Genomic DNA, 19,133 nt, shown 5'->3' with positions numbered 1-19,133 from the left:
GAAGTGGGCCTAAGTAGAGTGGTCTTTTGGGGGGCCAGTGCAGACTTGATGGGCCGAATGGCCTCCTTCTGCACTGTAGGGATACTATGGGTTCTCTTTTGGCACTGTGGCTGCGGCCGAACCAGATTGGAGGGATTCCGAATTGGAATTCTGAGAAAGGTGAGCACAGATTTGGGAGACACAAGGAAGTTCAAGAACTTGAGGAAAGGGAGATTGGAAATGGGGGAGGGGGTAGTTTGCAAGAATGTTGAGAGAGGGGGGGGGATGGGTCAAGGGTCTTTTTTAAAGAAGAGGACAAGACCTTGAAGAGAGAACTGTTTTCAATATTGACTAAGTTGTGGACCAGGAAAAGAATTGGGTGATCAACAGCTTTGTGGGAAAAAGGTTGAGGGAGCAGGAGCTGTACATCAAGGATGAAAAGACTTGGAAGGGCGTCGGTACATTGGTTAAAAAAAATAATTGCAATGTAAAATGAATTGCAAAGTGTTTACCAGAACAAATCAATGCAAATAAAAACAACTCGGGTACACAATTATTGGCCAAATCTGGTAGCAGAAATTCATTCATCAAGTTTTAAAATGCTACACTTGATCTCAGCCACTTTTGAATAAAACAGTTTCACATCGACATGTCAGAATTTGTACCCTTTTGGATATTCCTTTTCTCTTCCATCTAGCAATACCCCCATTATCAGATTTGCATATTTTGCCAGAACTATCATTGATATTTGAAGGATTAATAATTGTGTCCTTACACTAGATATTTGGCCAAGCATATCGATTTGAAACCAATGCGATATTGTGCTGGATGAGAATATGTCAACATTAAAAATAGCACTTTCCATGTGATCCAATAAATTGGTTGGTCACGGCTATTGCTGAATGTGTCATTAACCCATTTATCATTACCGACAGCAACAACAATTTTGCAATGCCTTAGACATAATGAAATGTCTCAAGGTGATTCACAGGAACGTTATAAAACAAAATATGACACCGAGACACTTAAGGAGGGATTAGGTCAGATACCAAAGGCTTGATCAAAGAGATAGGTTTTAAGATGCGCCTCAAAGAAGGAAAGTGAGATGGGGAAGAGTATTTTCGAGCTTAGGGGCTAGGCAACTGAAGGTGCCGACATTAATAGTGGAGTAATTAAAATTGGGGATGCTTATGAGGACAGATTTAACGGAGAGCAGATATCACTATGGGTAATGGGACTGGAGGAGGTTACAGAGATGGGGAGGGATTTGAAAACAAGGATGAGAGTTTTAATATCAAGCTGTTGCGTGACCAAGGGCTAGTGTAGTCTGGAGAACAGAGGGATAATAGGTGAATGGGACTTGGTGTGTGTTAAGGGACAAGCAGCAGAGCTTTTGATGACCTCAAGCCTACAGAGAGAGAATGTGGGAGACCATTCAGGAATGTATTGGAATAGTCAAACCTGGAGGTAATAAAGGCACAAAGGGACTGCAGCAGACAAGCTAATGCGGAGGTAAAGTCTGGTGATGTTATGGAGGTGGAAATAGCCTCGGTGATGGTGTGAATTTGTGGTTGGATGCTCAAGTGTGACGCCAGATTTATGAACAGATTCATTTAATCTCTGATGCGGGAGTGGAAAGAGAAGCCATTGTAAGTTATACTCTGGATATACTTGTGTAGAGAAGAATAGGTGGGAGATGTCTCAGCCAGTTGGGTGACAATGGAGAGGCATGAAATTGGTGTGGTCAACTGCACCAAAGGCTGAAGACAGGTGGAAGTTGTCACTTGTGACTGATGAGGGCTGTTTCAGTACTGGGCAGGGGCAACTGAAAAAGACCACATTGTTAAGTTGTTGTTCTTTAAATGCCGGCTCAAGAGATGATTTGCCAAGAGTGTGACAATATTCATGAAATCTGGCATGTATACAAACTAGTTGTTCTGGTTAGATTGTTGTTACTGCAGTGGACCACCACCATGCTAATTTTACATTAGAAAATCAATTATTTACATTTTTTAAAATTCTTAACAAATTGCAGTGCAAAGAAAACTCTCTGAAGAAGCAGAATCTTCAGGCAGCTGATTATATCCTGGCATATTCTCTCATCTGTCTGTTAGCATCGGTCTTTACACGAGAGAAAATTGTGCCCTAAACTTACTTGGTTAACCTTAAAGGTTTGCCATAAACCAAAGTATATGGTGATCATGATTGCTAAATCCCTAATCTTGAGCAAAATCAAAGACGACAAACGGGTAAGTTGGCCATAATTAGTATTTTCTTTAGCTTTAATTCCAAGTTCACAGCAGAATTTATGGTGCAGAAGGAGGCCATTTGGCCCAACATGTCAGCACCATCTCTCCAAACGAGCATTGTGACTTTGTGACATTTCCCTGCCTTTTTCCCATAACCCTGCACATTTTTCTATTTAAATAATTTTCTAGTTCTGTCTTGAATGCCTCAAGTGCATTCCAGACCCCGAACCACTTGCAGTGTGAATTGATTTTTTCTCGCATCCCATTTGCTTCTTTTACAAATCATTTTAAATTTGTGCCCCCTCGTTCCTGATCCTTTTGCTAGCAGGAACAGTTTCTCCCCATCTATTCTGTCCAGCCCCCTCATGATTTTGAACAACTCTTATCAATTCTCCTCTAAGCCTTCTTCTCTCCAAGGTCCCAACCTCTCCAATCTATCCTCACAACTGAAGTTTCTCATCCCTAGAACCAATCTTGAAAACCTCTTCTGCACTCTCTCCAATGTGTTCACTGTGGTGATGTGCATCACTGTGGGTACATGGCGGGTTAATGTAAATACATGTAGGCTAGCTAGACACTAGAGGGAGCACCAGAGACATACACACACACTCAACCAATAGATCAGTTAGATAGGACACGACCAATGGACATTCATGATACACAGAGGTGACACGACCACAGGAGGGCATTACGCCAACCTTTATATAGAGGACACCACACACATGATCTGCCTCTTTCCAGTGGAGACAGTCAGTGAGTACAGACACAGGGTTGATTAAATATCACTCCCACCACGTGGATTGCAGCAACTGGTTAGTCAGTCTGGGTAACTATAGTAGGATTAGCAGTAGTGTCGAACCCGAGTAATAGAAGTATGCTTTATGAACTGCCCGTCATCTGCCCTGTGACTGTCAATGATCTATGCACATATACACTCAGGTCCCTCTGCCCTTGCACCCAGAGAAGAATTTTATCCCTTGTTTTATATTGTCTCTCCATGTTCTTTCTACCAAAATGCATCATTTCACACTTCTCCACACTGAATGTCATCTGCCCACTTGCCTATATCCTTTTGAAATTCTACACTGTCCTCCTCACAGTTTACAATGCTTCTAAATATTGTGTCATCTGCAAACATTGAAAGTGCTGCCTGCACACCAAGATTTAGATTATTAATATATATCAGAAAAAACAAGGGTCCAATACAGACCCTGGGGAACTCCACTACAAACCTTCCTACAGCCTGAAAAATATTCATTCATCATTACACTTTTCTATTATTCAGTCAATTTTGTCTCCATGTTATCCCTTGTTTTATATATCATTATTGTCACAAGTAGGCTTACATTAACACTGCAATGAGGTTACTTGAAAAGCCCCTAGTTGCCACAGTCTGGCTCCTGTCCGGGTACACCGAGAGAATTCAGAATGTCCAAATTACCTAAAGGTACGTCTTTCGGGACTTGTGGGAGGAAACCCGGAGCACCCGGAGGAAACCCCCGCAGACACAGACAGTGACCCAAGCAGGGAATCGAACCTAGGACCCTGGAGCTGTGAAGCACTGTATTTAGGAGCTCCATAAATATAAGCATCTTAGTGGCATGAAATCCACTTCCATATGTAATTTGGAAATACAATAAGTTCTCAATTAAAGTTTTATAGTTGTGTTCCTGAAAATTGTGACTTTAAGTGAAACAGTTCCCAATAAACCAATGTAACAGCTGCAATTAGGTTCTGTCACACCTTCCTCATTACACAAACCGTGAGAACATTATGCCCAAGTTGAAATACTTTATATTGCTACATTTCTATATTGGTAAATGAAATAACTTTTGAAATAAAATAAACTTTAAGAGCCCCGCTGATAGTAATTGCGAGGGTACCCCAAAACCCAGAAGGGTATCTTGGAACACGGTTTCTAATTATTTACTTTTCAATTTGGCATAAGGTGAGGGAAGTTCCAGTCTTGTTGCAATCATTCAACTAAAAACATGTTTACTGGCTTGTAAAAACATACAACAAGAAATGCCACCATGCAAAACAATGGTATACTTAAATGCAATAATGATGACACACATAGTATCCTTGAATTAAGCTCATCCCACATCTATCTACATTCCTAAACTCTGAGAAATGTCCCTTCTCCCAAAACAACATCCCATCCAGTTTAACCCTATTAGCTAAATCCAGCAAACAGTTACCACACACGAGTTGTGTCTTTAATTTTGGGAAGCTTTTCTTCTGATTCAGTGGCGACTTTGAGGTTTTCAGACAGCAGCTTTGAGCATAGAATCCTGATTTGGGGGGAACTTTTCTTTCCAGCTGGATGTAGCTATGATCATAACTGTGAACCACCTTCTTCTACTCCAGTACAGAACTAACCCTGCTACTGATATACAGCATTTCCCTTTTGGTCTCATTCTATCAAACACCCTGCCTTCGAAATCAGCCTTTTAGCACGGAGGTATGACATGCCTTCTTACATCTCCATTTTGAACTCAACTCTTCTGTAGTTTTCGCATTTATAATTCTATACTCTATTGTTCTCCACTTCACTTAAGTAAATGTCTGTTTAGCCATCTGCTAAGCTAATTCGCATAGCAATAACTCCCCAGGGTAGTTGCATTCTTATCAATTCCCTTTTATCCAATTCTTTAAACTTTATTGTATCCAAATCTTAATTTTATTCAGGATTCTTGACACCTTAAAAATAAAAAATAAATATGGTAACTTTCTACTTGTACAATCTCCCACTCACTGCTGGTCCTTTTTTCAGCTCTGATGTCTTCAAGCTCTATGCCTCTGTGTAAATGTTCTTACGTGCCTAGTCTCAATTAATGAACCCACAATCTGTTTGCACAATATCTTGTGAGAAATTGGAGCCTTTATGTCATTATTAAAAACATAACAGCTGCTTCACCTCTGTTTTACTGCGGCAGAAAGGATACTTGCCTCGACCTGATGTCCCAAACACAATCCATTGGTGAGTAAATTGTTAGGATAATGGGCCTATTACCAGGAGATTTCTGGGAGATGCTGCAGACCTGAAGGATCAGCAGTGAGTGGGTAGGTTAGGGAGTGGGAGAGGGCACTTCAAAATGGTGCCAATAAGGTCACATGGCCCCTACATCAGACTGGGGAAATTAACGTAATATGAATCTCATGACATTAAACAAGATTACAGACTTCATTAACTGATTGTTATAACCTGCCCTGATCCTATTGGCTGGGGACAATTGGTTACCCCATGGTACTTGGGGAAATGAGCTCCCCCAATAAGAGGAGGGGTGGGGCAATCAATAGCAGTGCAATTGTATAAATAGAACTGGTCTGTGTGGTACTGGCTAGAGAAGAAATCAGTAGTGAATTACTGGCCCTGTGTACAGATGCTTGTAAATACAAATGCTGTCTGTTTGATGCTATGAATTTGTGCTGGATTCCTCGTGGCCCCCACAAAACTGACCAATGTTAAAATGAAACAACATTAAACAGGGATTTGTTCTACCCAATTTCCATCATGTATCCCAACCTCTGGCAGTCTATCTACCTGGTATGAAGTCCTGGAAAAGCAATATTTTCTATTTGCAGTTCTCATAAACTATACATTGTGCACAAAATCATGCATAAATTTCATGAGATCAAGTTTTGTGTTCAGGTAGCCAGTGAAAAAGTGAATGATGGATTTAGGAATGGCAAATGGATTTTAATATACTTAATTGGAGTGTGTTGAATGTTGGAACAACAGACATGAAAGATTTAATACTACCAAAGATGGGTTAGCAAAATGGGTTGTGGTCTAGTTATTGACCAATCATTGAAAACATCCGGTTAATGTGTAAAGATATTATAGCAGAACTCCAACAACTACAGTGATATAGTCATTACACACATTTTCCTGTGGTTTGGGTCTCGGAATACTGAGACTTCTGATGGGATAGAGCTGCTACCTATGCCCCCATCTACAAGTGTGACCAAATGGCACTGACACACTTGTATATCCAAGCATAAATAGGGGGGCATCTGAATGAGCACTTTGACACCCAGCCAAACATATCATGCTCATACATGGATACCAGGTTCTAAGTCACTAGAATGGTCTTTAGTGTTCACTTGCAGGAGAAGAGAGCTCAAAATGCTAAGGTGATGGCCTGGCCAGATGGTGCACATGTTAAAGTCAGGGTGATTGATCAAGTGGAGTAGAGGGCCATGAAAATAGTGCATGTGCCTTCTGTAGCCATCTGGGATGGTCACGTCCCGATTACAAAATGGACACTTTGCAAAGATTGCAGGGAAAATGGACAATACTGAGAAAACAAGCAGGTTCAGGGTTTGTCTGTTGATTGGAGCCGCAGCTCCCAGACAAGACCAAAACTGTAGGTCCATTAGCATACTAATGGCCCATCTCCGGGAACAAAAGAGTAACATTTGAGTAACCGATACTAAGGCAGACACCCCGGCACCAGAGGAGACCAGAACAAAGCAGGCCAACGGCCACCTAGGACACGCCCAGCCATCAGGATACCCACCCCTTTATTGGAGGAAATCGATAGGAACGATCGAGAAACGGCCCAATTAATTGGGGCCAAGTTCAAGGCCCGCCCAAAAGCACGTGAAGCCCCTTTTGGGTATAAGAAGGATCCCCCAAGAGAGAATCGTTCTCTTGGCTCCGTCTCTTACCGAGTAGAGTCCTGCTCAACAGCTGCACCAGACAAGTAAGTCCAAGGTCAACGCACGCTACCAGACAGACGATCTTAGCTGTTCCCCTTCACCACTTCGACCCCAGCAGCCTCAGAACCGAACAACAGCCATTGTTCCTCTGACTGAGTGGGCGCCCGAAGCTAAGTATAGGCTTTAGCAATAGTGATAGTTTAGTCTGTAGTATTTGTGCATGAGTATATTTAACTGTGTGTGTAAATAAATAAGCATTTGACTTTGAACTAACTAACCGGTGTATTGAGTCTTTGACCAGTATTCGGTTTGAACCTTGTGGCGGTATCGGAAGACACCTGGTGACTCTAGAGCAAACGTAATTAAAATTAAGGAAGGCGACCATATTGACCGCCATATTCAGAGCCAAATAAAGAGAGAAACAAATTTAGCAACATTTACTGGCGACTCGGCCGGGACTCGACCTAGAAGTGGCCTAGTCACTCTGAGAGAACCCAAATTTGAATTGGAATCCAATTGGAAACAGAAAAACCACAAGTGTGAGAATGATACTGATCAAACCTCCGAGATTCGGAAATGTGTTAATGCATGCGTACTAACAGGGATATAAGGTAAACCTGAGAGATTTTGTTGTGTAAAACTGTCGGGAGTTTTGTAGGTCGGAAAATAGTGTAAGCCGTACCTGTGTTTACATCACCACTTTATCACCCCCTGTTCCAAATTCAGTAGAGGTCCCAGAGAGAGAAAATGGCAATGAAGGCAATGGAACGCCTTATGAACCCCCAAGAATTCGAGGCGCAGCAACCAGTAGAGTAGGACAGTGTCCCGTATGGGAGGAGGAAATCAGAAAGTACCTCAAAAGGGAAAGGATGGCCCCTTTGGAGCGAATTCTGCGAGAATGACGAAACAGGACCCGGGATAATAGGACATACTTGGTGGGAGAACCTGTCAGAGATCCACAAGAAGAGCTTATGGAAAGCTCGCAAGCCGATGGCAATCGTGTCCTGTTTGGCACAATTGTGAGGTACAGAGGAGGTCGTTAGGATGCTCTGTAGAGAGATTGAGGAGAGAGACAGAAATAGTGAGGGAGATGTGAGCGAGATAGAGAAGGGGAATAGAGATTTAAAAGAGCAGTTAGCAGCAAGGGACAGAGAGATGGATGATGCCAAGAGGGCACATCAGTCTTGTCTCGCGCATTTGAACAGTTTTCAGACGCAGTATGATAAGGCCTACCAGGACACGCAACGTGCGGTCTTGGTAAGACAAGAGACAGAACAGCAAGTGGAGAAATTGCAGAAATAGTGCAATGATCTGAAAGCAGCCCTATGAGCACTCCATGCTTCCACGACGGAACAAAGGCAGAGCTCCGTAAACCACGCAAAGTGCCGGAAGCAAATTGCAGAATTGCAATCTCTGCTTTCTGTCCAGAATGGGTTTCAAAGTACATTTGGACCCCAGTTAGACCAGAAAAACTGCCCCGATTGGCAGGAGTTGAATGGAACTGCCCACAGATACATACATGGGACATGTACGCAAGAAAAATCCCAGAAGATAAAAGCACCCCAACCCCCGACTGAACAGGCAGAACACATCCCCATGAACCCTGTAACCACACACCGCAGGGCCGCAGCAGAAGGAAACGCAGATTTCCTATATACAACCCGTTAACCGTGACCCAATTACGGGACGCATGTGGAAAAATTACACCGTTCCTTCCCACATCAGACCCCCACCAGTTTTTCGCTAGAGTTAAACAGCAGGCTACCATGTACGGCCTGGACGAAAAGGGACAAGTGAAGCTCACAGTTTTAAGCCTCGACCCTTCAGTCGTAGCAGCCCTTCCCGACCCACAGAATGTAAGAGGAGGCACACTCCAAGAGATGCACACAGCGATTCTGGATGCGATCGGCTATAACAGAGGAGACGCCGTAGAAGGCCTAAACAAGTGTAGGCAAAAGAAAACAGAGCACCCCACAGCATTTGCTGAATGCTTGTGGATACATTTCGCAGCAGTTTTCGGAGAGTTAGCCCGCGTCCATTTGTCCGCGGATAATATGGCCAAATGGACTTGAATCCTACTCTCTCATGCGACAGAGGCAGGACAGAGAGCTTGCGCAAATTACGACCCCTCAGACGAGGCCCACAACGAGAAATGGGTTTTGAAAAGATTGTCCCGCACTTGGGAACAATCCGTCCAAGGCAAAACTGCATTTGCAAAACCCGAGGAAGAGCAGGCAGACATGAATCCAGTTAGGACGCACCAGAACCCCGCATGGGTAAATGAGGGAAGGAACAGACCACAGCAGCCTAAATCCCAGGAATGCTACAACTGTGGACAATTAGGTCACTATGCACGAGAATGTCAAGCCCCCCCAGAAACAGCAGAAACCCCAAAAGACAGGCACCCTAAATAAGAATAGGGCAAAGCCAATCCATAGTGTTAGCGCCCATTCAGAGAACGCAGACATGAACGGCATCGACTGACTGTGTTCGGGCTCCCCAACTTGGGCCTGCGACACCCTATGGGACCAGTCCAGTAGACGGTAGTCGCAGACAAAGTCCGGGGACACCCCGTAGAATTTTTTGGGGGCACAGGAGGGTCCCGCACCACGCTCAATTCCTCCACGATGTTTCAACGAGACACGTGGCCCACAACAGACACCATCACACTCAGCGGTTTTACAGGTCATTTACAACAAGGACACATCACAGCCCCGTAGCGATACAAATAGGGAACATTACGACTAAACACCCCATAGTTTTGGTCGATCTACCCCAGACAGCTGAACACATCCTAGGGATCGATTTTATGAGCTCCCACAACCTCTCTTTTGATCCAGTTAATAAATGTGTATGGAGAATGGCAAAGGCAGCACGAGCCCCCGCCACGCTCACAGTTGGAGACTATGGAAACAGAATTAGCTCAGTAGGAGACTTCTGGTTCGACCCTCGAGCCGTTAGCCAGAATAAAGAAGTTAGGGAAGTCCTGCCGCAACACAAAGCAGCATTTGCACAGCACAAGCACGACTGTGGCAAAATAGCTGGCTTAGTGAACATTACAGGTCCCGACCCCAGACCCCAAAAGCAGTACGGTTTTCCCCAAGAAGCAGAGGGAGAAATCTCAAAGGTAATAGAGAGTCTGCTTGATCAAGGTGTACTCCGATCAGTAGCGTCCACAAATAACGCACCAATTTGGCCCGTCAGGAAACCCGATGGATCATGGCGACTGACCATTGATTACCGGGAACTGAACAAAGTAACCCCAGTAGCAGCCCCCACCGTAGCCAAGAGTCCTGAGACCATGCTCAAACAGGGACTCCAGTCAAAATAAATTTCGGTTTTGGACATTAGCAACGGCTTTTGGTCCATTCCATTGGATAAAGCGTGCCAACACCAATTCGCCTTTACATTCCAGGGACAACAATATACGTGGATGTGCCTTCCACAAGGCTTCCACAACTCTCCCTCCATTTTCCACCAACAGCTGGCAAATGGACTAGCAAAATTTTCCCGACCCGATTGTTTGGTTCAGTATGTAGATGACTTGCTACTGCAGACAGTCACAAAGGGAGAGCACATTTCGCTTATCGCTGAACCCCTAGGACTCCTAAAAGAGACTGGATGTAAAGTCAACCCCAAGAAGGCCCAGATTTTGCAGGAAAAAGTGAAATGCTGGCCTGCCTTGGTCTGCTTTAAAAGCCAGCGATTTAGCCCAGTGTGCTAAACCAGCCCCTAACTGTACTTGGGTACAGTAATCACTCATGGTAAACGCAAGATCGAGCAAAAGAGAATTGACTCAATTGTCAAGTTGCCCTTTCCCCATAATGTCTCAGCCCTCCGGTCATTTTTAGGACTGGTTGGCTACTGCCAAAACCATATCAACGGTTTCACCACAAAATCAGCGCCCCTATCTGAACTTCTCAAGAACCAGGCACTTTGGGAATGGCTTCCACAGCATACGGATGCGGTGGATGCTTTAAAGAGAGGCCTCAGCATAGCTTCCGCATTACAGGTCCCAGATCCACTTTCGCCGTACGCAATCGAAGTTGCAAGCACCGACCGAACCCTTTCGGCCGTGCTCCTCCAGGAACGCCATGACCAATTACGCCCCGTGGCATACGCCTCACGCGTGTTAAATCCGGTCGAGCAAGGATTTTCTGCCTGCGAAAGACACCTGCTCGCAGTTTTTTGGGCAGTACAGTCCTTCGCCTACATTACATGACTCAACCCCATCACCATTCTCACTGAACACACCCCAGCACAGCTATTATTAGACGGTCGAGTTAAAGATGGCACAGTTAGCCAAATCCGCGCAGCCCATTGGACCCTTCTTTTACAGGGACGGGACATTACAGTTAAAAGAACCAAGACCCACACTTTCCTAGCTGACAATTTGCAACGCAGGTACCCCACATGAGTGTGAGATCATCACCACAAAACACAACACAGGCCCATTTATACCTAAGTCAGCTCCCAGGAAAGCAGGAAATACACCCCAGAAACCCCAGCCCACAGACACGTGGGCACCCCTGAAAATTTCTGTGGCTGGCTCCTCCACAGTTTTGAATGGAAAGAGAATCACCGGCTGCGGCATTTATGTAGAGGACACGCAGGGACGCGCCCTAAATGAGATTTCACTAAAGTTGCCAGGACATCTAGGCTCGCAGGCAGCAGAACTGGCAGCCATAGCGTACATTGTAGACCACCCTGACTTGTTTCCGACCCCAGCAGAAATATATTCGGACAGCTTATATGTCTGGAACAGTTTAACGGAATTCCTACCCCTGTGGGAAACTAGAGGATTTGTTTCCGCAGACGGAAAGCCCCTACCCTCAGCCCCATTACTCCGGCATATCCTAGAGACAGCTAAAGATAGGGAATATGGCATAATTAAGGTTCGCAGTCATCACCGTTCTTCCCCCCCACTGGTAACGTTAAAGCAGACGCCCCAGCGAAGGCAGGTTCCAGGCATGGTTACTTTTGGAATCCCCCGGGAGCACCCCAGTACAGATCAACATTCAGGATCTAGCGAAAGTCCAGAAGGAAGATGAAAAACTCAGGGAAGTTTTAAAAGGAACCTTCCCAGCCCCATATGAGAAGTTTTATTGGTACCTTTATTGGTAGAGGGATTGAGTTCCGGAGTCAGGAGGTCATGTTGCAGCTGTACAAAACTCTGGTACGGCCGCATTTGGAGTATTGCGTACAGTTCTGGTCACCGCATTATAGGAAGGACGTGGAGGCTTTGGAGCGGGTGCAGAGGAGATTTACCAGGATGTTGCCTGGTATGGAGGGAAAATCTTATGAGGAAAGGCTGATGGACTTGAGGTTGTTTTCGTTGGAGAGAAGAAGGTTAAGAGGAGACTTAATAGAGGCATACAAAATGATCAGGGGGTTAGATAGGGTGGACAGTGAGAGCCTTCTCCCGCGGATGGAAATGGCTGGCACGAGGGGACATAGCTTTAAACTGAGGAGTAATAGATATAGGACAGAGGTCAGAGGTAGGTTCTTTACGCAAAGAGTAGTGAGGCCGTGGAATGCCCTACCTGCAACAGTAGTGAACTCGCCAACATTGAGGGCATTTAAAAGTTTATTGGATAAACATATGGATGATAATGGCATAGTGTAGGTTAGATGGCTTTTGTTTCGGTGCAACATCGTGGGCCGAAGGGCCTGTACTGTGCTGTATCGTTCTATGTTCTATGTTCTAAGTTTAAGAACGCAATTACCATACATAACGGTGTGATTTTGAAAGAAGGCATTTATGTAGTTCCCAGCCAGGACAGGAACCAGATTATTTGTCAGTTCCATGACAATCATGGACACCAAGGCATTGAACCCACCCTAACCCACCTCAGACCTCTCTGCTGGTGGCCTGATAAAAGCCGATGTTACTCACTACATTTTTAAAAAATATATATATTTTATTCAAAATTTTTTGGCCAAACAAAACAATACAAAGGTTTTCCTTTTTTCAACAATAAAACAATATAAATAACAGTGGCCGTTTTAACAAATAAATAAATAATATATAAACTAAATGGCAACTGCCATATCAAAAATAATAACTCTCCAAAAATAAAATCAAGCAATCCAATATACATAACCTGGTACAAATATCTATACACAAACATCCCTGAGGACCCGCCCGGGCCCTCCCCCCCCCCCCCCCCCCCCCCCGGGTTGCTGCTGTTACCTTCCCATTTCCTTTATCGTTTTGCGAGGTAGTCAATGAACGGTTGCCACCGCCTGGTGAACCCTTGAGCCGAACCCCTTAGTGCGAACTTTATCCGTTCTAGTTTTATAAACCCTGCCATGTCATTTATCCAGGTCTCCACGCCCGGGGGTTTGGCTTCCTTCCACATAAGCAATATCCTTCACCGGGCTACTAGGGACGCACAGGCCAAGACATCAGCCTCTCTCGCCTCCTGCACTCCCGGCTCTTCTGCAACCCCAAATATAACCAACCCCCAGCCTGGCTCGACCCGGACCCCCACCACCTTCGAAAGCACCTTTGCCATCCCCACCCAGAACCCCTGCAGTGCCGGGCATGAGCAAAACATGTGGGTGTGGTTTGCTGGGCTTCTCAAGCATCTCCCACACCTATCCTCTACCCCGAAAAATTTACTGAGCCTTGCTCCGGTCATATGCGCCCTGTGTAAAACTTTGAATTGTATCAGGCTTAGCCTGGCGCACGAGGATGACGAGTTTACCCTACGTAGGGCATCAGCCCACAGCCCCTCCTCAATCTCTTCCCCCAGCTCTTCTTCCCATTTCCCCTTCAGCTCATCCACCATGATCTCCCCCTCGTCCCTCATTTCCCTGTATATATCCGACACCCTACCATCCCCCACCCATGTCCCTGAGATCACTCTATCTTGAATCTCCTGCATCGGGAGCTGCGGGAATTCCCTCACCTGCTGCCTCGCAAAAGCCCTCAGTTGCATGTATCGAAATTCATTCCCTTGGGGCAACCCATATTTTTCCATCAGCGCTCCCAGACTCACAAACGTCCCGTCTACGAACAGATCTCTCAGTTGCACAACCCCAGCTCTCTGCCATGCTCCAAATCCCCCATCCATTCTCCCTGGGACAAACCTATGGTTATTTCTTATCGGGGACCGCACCGAGGCTCCCGTCCTTCCCCTATGTCGTCTCCACTGCCCCCAAATTTTTAGTGTTGCCACCACCACTGGACTTGTGGTGTATTTCTTCGGGGAGAACGGCAATGGCGCCGTCACCATTGCTTGTAGGCTGGTTCCCTTGCAGGATGCCATCTCCAATCTCTTCCACGCCGCTCCCTCCCCTTCTCCCATCCACTTACACACCATTGAGATATTGGCGGCCCAGTAGTATTCACTTAGGCTCAGTAGTGCCAGCCCCCCCCTATCCCTGCTATGCTGCAAGAACCCCCTCCTCACTCTCGGGGTCTTCCCGGCCCACACAAAACTCATGACACTTTTCTCAATTCTCTTGAAAAAAGCCTTCGTGACCATCACCGGAAGGCACCGAAACACAAAGAGGAATCTCGGGAGGACTACCATTTTGACCGCCTGCACCCTACCCACCAGTGACAGGGGCACCATGTCCCATCTCTTAAAATCCTCCTCCATCTGTTCCACCAATCTTGTTAAATTAAGCCTATGTAAGGTTCCCCAACTCCTGGCTATCTGAATCCCTAAGTACCGGAAATCTCTTGTTACCTTCCTCAGCGGTAAGTCATCTATTCCCCTGCTCTGCTCCCCCGGATGCACCACGAACAACTCACTCTTACCCATATTCAATTTGTACCCCGAAAATTCCCCAAACTCCCTGAGTGTCTGCATTATCTCAGGCATCCCCTCCAATGGGTCTGCAACATACAGCAATAAATCATCTGCATACAAGGATACCCGGTGTTCTTCTCCTCCCCTGAGCACTCCCCTCCACTTCCTGGAGCCCCTCAGTGCTATGGCCAGGGGCTCAATCGCCAATACAAACAGTAATGGAGACAGGGGACACCCCTGCCTCGTCCCTCTATGAAGACGGAAGTAATCAGACCTCTGTCTGTTCGTGACCACGCTCGCCACCGGGGCCCTATACAGCAGCTGTACCCATCCAATATACCCTTCTCCAAAATCAAATCTCCTCAGCACCTCCCACAGATAATCCCACTCCACTCTGTCGAATGCTTTCTCGGCGTCCATCGCCACCACTATCTCCGCCTTCCCCTCTGGTGGGGGCATCATCATTACCCCTAGCAACCTCCGTATGTTCGTGTTCAGCTGTCTCCCCTTAACGAACCCAGTTTGATCCTCGTGGACCACCCCCGGGACACAGTCCTCTATCCTCGTCGCCATCACCTTGGCCAGGAGCTTAGCATCTACATTTAAAAGGGAAATGGGCCTGTAGGACCCACACTGCAGCGGGTCTTTTTCCTTCTTCAAAAGGAGCGATATCGTTGCCTCCGACATAGTCGGGGGCAGCTGCCCCCTTTCCCTAGCCTCATTAAAGGTTCTCGTCAAAAGCGGGGCCAGTATGTCCATATACTTCCTATAAAATTCTACCGGGAATCCGTCCGGTCCCGGGGCCTTCCCCGCCTGCATGCTCCCAATCCCTTTTTACCACCTCCTCCATCTCAATCTGTGCTCCGAGTCCCACCCTCTCCTGCTCCTCCACCTTAGGGAATTCCAGCTGATCCAAGAAACACATCATTCCCTCCTTCCCTTCCGGGGGCTGAGCCTTATATAACCTCTCATAAAATGCCTTGAACACCCCGTTCACTCTCTCCGCTCCCCGTTCCATCTCTCCCTCCTCATCTCTCACTCCACCTATCTCCCTCGCTGCTCCCCTCTTCCTCAATTGGTGGGCCAGTAGCCGACTCGCCTTCTCTCCATACTCAGACTGTACACCCTGTGCCCTCCTCCACTGTGCCTCTGCCTTACCCGTGGTCAGCAGGTCAAATTCCACATGTAGCCTTTGTCTTTCCCCGTACAGTCCCTCCTCCGGTGCCTCCGCATATTGCCTGTCCACCCTCAAAAGTTCTTTCAGCAATCGCTCCCTTTCTTTACCCTCTTGCTTCCCTTTATGTGCCCTTATGGATATCAGTTCCCCTCTAACCACCGCCTTCAACGCCTCCCAGACCACTCCCACCTGAACCTCTCCATTGTCATTAAGCTCCAAGTACCTTTCGATGCACCCCCTCACCCTTAAACATACCCCCTCATCCGCCAATAAGCCCATATCCATTCTCCAGAGTGGGTGCTGTTCTTTTTCCTCTCCTACCTCCAGGTCTACCCAATGTGGAGCGTGGTCCGAAATAGCTATGGCTGTATATTCCGTCCCTGTCACCTTCGGAATCAGTGCCCTTCCCAAGACAAAAAAGTCTATCCGTGAGTATACTTTGTGAACATGGGAGAAAAATGAGAACTCCTTACTCCTAGGCCAATAAATCTCCAGGGGTCTACCCCTCCCATCTGCTCCATGAAGTCCTTGAGCACCCTGGCCGCTGCCGGCCTCCTCCCGGTCCTGGACCTCGACTGGCCCAGCCCTGGATCAAGCACCGTATTGAAGTCTCCCCCCATTACCAACTTTCCCGCCTCCAGGTCCGGGATACGTCCCAACATACGCCTCATAAAATTTGCATCATCCCAGTTCGGGGCGTATACGTTCACCAGAACCACCGCCTCCCCTTGCAATCTGCCACTCACCATCACATATCTACCCCCACTATCCGCCACTATGGTCTTTGCCTCAAACAGTACCCGTTTCCCCACTAAGATAGCCACCCCCCTGTTCTTCGCATCCAAACCCGAATGAAACACCTGCCCCACCCATCCTTTACGTAGTCTGACCTGGTCTATCAGTTTCAGATGCGTCTCCTGCAACATAACCACATCTGCCTTTAATTTCTTTAGGTGTGCGAGTACCCGTGCCCTTTTAATCGGCCCGTTCAGCCCTCTCACGTTCCACGTGATCAGCCGGGTTGGGGGGCTCTTTACCCCCCCCCCCTTGTCGACTAGCCATCCCCTTTTTTAACCTAGCTCCTCACCCGGTTCCCACGTACCCGTGTATCCCCCCGACGGCGCCCTCCCGCCTCGACCACCCCATCCCATAACAGCTCCCCCTTCTCCTTAGCAACAGCAACCCAGTTAACCCCCCCTCTCTCCCCCCCCCCTCCGCTAGATCCCTTTCTAGCGTAGTTGCACCCCCCATGTTTCTCCCAGAAGTCAGCGAACTCTGGCTGACCTCGGCTTCCCCCCTTGTCCTCGGCCCCCACTGTGCGAGGCCCCCTCCTTCCTGCGTCCCTGTTCCCGCCACAATTACCATAGCACGGGAACAAAGCCCGCGTTTCCCACTCGGCCCCGCCCCTAATGGCCGGCGCCCACAGTTCCTCATACCCCCCCCCCAACATGGGGAAGAGAGAAAAGTTACAGGATCGCAAGATTAACAAATTCAAAAATCATCCCCCCCCCCCTTTTTCCTCGCCCCACATAATCACCCCACCACTTTGTCCCAAAAGCTCTTTCTCTCGCCAGACTATTCCAGCTTCTCGTCCGCAATGAATGTCCACGCCTCTTCTGTCGTCTCAAAGTAGTGGTGCTTCCCTTGGTGTGTGACCCACAATCTCGCCGGTTGTAACATTCCAAACTGGATCTTCTTTTTGTGAAGCACCGCCTTAGCCCGATTGAAACTTGCCCTCCTTCTCGCCACCTCCGCACTCCAATCCTGGTATACGCGGATCACCGCGTTCTCCCACCTACAGCTCTGAGTTTTCTTCGCCCATCTGAGGACCGTCTCTCTGTCATTACAGCGGAGAAACCTCACCACTATAGCTCGAGGTATTTCTCCAACCCTCGGTCTTCGCGCCAAAACTCGATAAGCTCCCTCCACCTCCAAAGGGCCCGTCGGGGCCTCCGATCCCATTAGCGAGTGAAGCATCGTGCTCACATATGTCCCGACGTCCGCCCCTTCTGCGCCTTCGGGAAGACCCAGAACCCTTAAATTCTTCCTCCTCGAATTATTCTCCAGTACTTCCAGCCTTTCCACACACCTTTTGTGCTGTGCCTCGTGCGTCTCTGTCTTCACCACCAGGCCCCGTATTTCGTCTTCATTTTCAGCAGCCTTTGCCTTCACGACCCGAAGCTCCTGCTCTTGGGTCTTCTGCTCCTCCTTTAGCCCTTCAATCACCTGTAATATCGGGGCCAACAGCTCCTTCTTCAGCTCCTTTTTCAGCTCTTCCACACAGCGCCGCAGGAACTCTTGTTGGTCCGGGCCCCATAACAAACGGCCACCTCCCGACGCCATCTTGCTTTGAGCTTGCCTTCCTTGCCGCTGCTCCAGAGGATCCTCCGCAATCCGGCCACTATCCTCTCCCTTATCCATGCGTGTCCGGGGGGATTCCCTTCTGGTTTACCGCACAGTGTTTTGGGCCGTTTAAATTGCCGTTGGGGCTCCTATCAAGAGCCCAAAAGTCCGTTCCAACGGGAGCTGCCGAAACGTGCGACTTAGCTGGCCATCGCCGCACCCGGAAGCCTCGTTACTCACTACATTGAAGATTGCTTGATCTGTGCCCAGAACAATCCGGACAGATATGCAAGAAAGGCTCAGCTTAGTCACACCCGCCCCATTAATGGCCCCTGGAAGAATTTGCAGATAGATTATATAGGACCCCAACCCCCCTGCAGAAATGGTTATAAGTATGTGCCGGTGGTCATCGACACCTTCACAAAATGTGTGGAAGTTGTTCCATCGAGAACGAATACAGCCAAAACAACAGCTAAAATCCTAACACAGCACATCTTTACAAGATGGGGCGTCTCACGCAGTATAGAGTCCGATCAAGGCTCCCATTTTACAGGACGAGTAATGAAGAACGTCCTCATAATTTTCGGAATTAGGCAGAAGTTTCACATTGCATACCACCCCCAGCGGCATTGTAGAAAGAATTAACAGAAGTCTAAAAGCCACTCTAAGGAAAATGGTGCAACAGAACAACAGCTCCTGGGATTCAGTTCTCCCATTTACTTTAATATTCCTACGAAACACGGTATCCACGTCCACAGGATACACCCCCCACACCCTCATGACCGGATGCCCCATGAAAGGGACAGAGTATTTATTCGGACTGGATTTGGCCAGCCCCGCAGTCACAGCCCTCACGCATGAAAATGCTGCACAACAGCTTATTGAGAATATAAAGGCAGCCCAGCTCGCAGCAGCTGTGAGACTTGGGACCAGGAGGAAACAAAGCAAAGCTTG

Source organism: Scyliorhinus torazame, chromosome 2 (assembly GCF_047496885.1).
Source record: "Scyliorhinus torazame isolate Kashiwa2021f chromosome 2, sScyTor2.1, whole genome shotgun sequence".
Classification (NCBI taxonomy): domain Eukaryota; kingdom Metazoa; phylum Chordata; class Chondrichthyes; order Carcharhiniformes; family Scyliorhinidae; genus Scyliorhinus; species Scyliorhinus torazame.
The sequence above is the reverse complement of the archived record's forward strand: the minus strand, read 5'-3'. Positions refer to the sequence as shown.